This window comes from Schistocerca nitens, chromosome 7, assembly GCF_023898315.1.
Source record: "Schistocerca nitens isolate TAMUIC-IGC-003100 chromosome 7, iqSchNite1.1, whole genome shotgun sequence".
Taxonomy (NCBI): Eukaryota; Metazoa; Arthropoda; class Insecta; order Orthoptera; family Acrididae; genus Schistocerca; species Schistocerca nitens.
Genome location: NC_064620.1, coordinates 517,998,005 through 517,999,871, shown reverse-complemented (window position 1 = coordinate 517,999,871; position 1,867 = coordinate 517,998,005). Strand labels below are relative to the sequence as shown.

Sequence of the window (1,867 nt, the reverse complement as noted above, 5' to 3'; positions counted from 1 at the left end):
TGGCGAAGAGTTAAAACACCAGGTGGTGGTCTGGCACCATGACAAAACTGATTTAGGCATTTTAATGCCCACAGCTGGCAAACAGAGCCAAAGAATAGGAATCTCGACGGACAATGGCACCAGGGCGGAAGCAGTGGACGGTCTCACACTGGTGCGGCGATCGGCGATGTTCTCGCATGTTCTCTGAGTCCGACAGACCTAAAGGTGGAGAAATAGACCCTCTTTACAATTATATCCATAGTGTAAATTGATGAAGTGTGTTGGCAAGTGAACAGAGATGAATGGAGGAAGAAACAGTGACTAGTGCAGCTATTAAGGAATGTCTATACATTGTACGATGTTATCACACTATGAAAAAGTCGTGAATTAGAGTTAGATTTAGATATTAGTTAGGTAATACGAATACTGATTATAATAAATAATTGTGTGGTCTGGATGGCAAGCAATAATGGCTGCACTTGAAGGCAAAATGAAAAAGAGAAATAGTATTAGCGTTGGAAAGCTGGAATCGACAGTGAAAAGTTGGTAAGAATGGAGGTCGAATGAGAGATGGTGGTGTGCTGTCATAACAGCGTACATGCTCAAGCTGATAACTAACACAAATTATTTTATAATCCGGGCAACCGCAGCTGCTGAAAGGCAGGATGTTAGGAAGAATTGATGTTTATTCAAACACGACCGGTTTCGCAGCTTCAACCCGCATCATCAGGTGAACAACGTTAAAAGGTCATAGGCATAACCATCGCTCCTAATGAAACCTTACTATTCAGAGAATATTTTGGCTAGGAGCGATGGGTATGCCCGCGAAACCGGTCGTGTTTTAACAAACAACAATATTACCAGATGTAAGCGGAGTTCTCCCTAACATGATGATAATAAACAATTTAAACCATTACAAACGATAATTAAGAAACAATTAGTGGGGAAACGTGTTTCTTGCTCTAGGACTTGTTACAACAAGAATTGTAAAAGCAGCTTAATGATCAGTATATATAGATATATTTAAGTCTTAACTAAGTCAACTTATCAGAATTGACTCAGAGATGGCTAGAGCGCTGGCAGGCTGGACAGCGCGTTTGGGGGCAGGAGCAGCCGGCAGCCATAATATAGCCAGGCAGCATGGAGTGTGAAGCCAGCAGGGCATGGAAAGGGTGCAGGGACACAGAGAAAGGAGCCAACGGCCTTGCCGCAGTGGTAACACCGGTTCCCCTCAGATCACCGAAGCTAAGCGCTGTCGGGCTGGGCTACCACTTGGATGGGTGACCATCCGGTCTGCCGAGCGCTGTTGGTGAGCGGGGTGCACTCCGCCCCTGTGAGGCAACCTGAGGAGCTACTTGATTGAGAAGTAGCGGCTCCGGTCTCGGAAACTAACATACGGCCGGGAGAGCGGTCTGCTGACTACATGCCCTTCCATATCTGCATCCAGTGACGCCTATGGGCTGAGGATGACACGGCGGCCGGTCGGTACCGTTGGGCCTTCATGGCCTGTTAGGGAGGAGTTTAGTTTTTCTTTTATACAGAGAAAGGACTTGAAGTAGAAGATAAGACGCAGTTCTCGTGGATGGACACCCTTCACTCTGGTCCTTGTGAACTTATCTATCAATGGGTCCCATGAGCAAGAAAAAATAGTCCACCATACACTCGCCGTATTCATTTAACTAGTGTTTAGAATTTATCTCCACGTATGTAAATCGCAGATAATGATGTAATTACGAGCAGAGTGAGTATCTGGTACACTTGTGTCTGCCGTCACTACCACCAAAACTGGTGAGCTGTGTGGCGAGACGCCATTCAGGCGACACACCACGGCAGCTTGGAAGAGGAAGGTCACAGAGAGTTACTCCACTATGATTGCACAATACGCTTC

General features: G+C 46.1%; 1 pseudogene; it reads left to right on the top strand.

Annotated features, from left to right (window-relative positions):
• Positions 1–1,173: 1,173 nt before the first annotated feature.
• On the top strand, positions 1,174–1,291 carry LOC126196078 (5S ribosomal RNA; annotated as a pseudogene).
• The last annotated feature ends 576 nt before the right edge of the window (positions 1,292–1,867 follow it).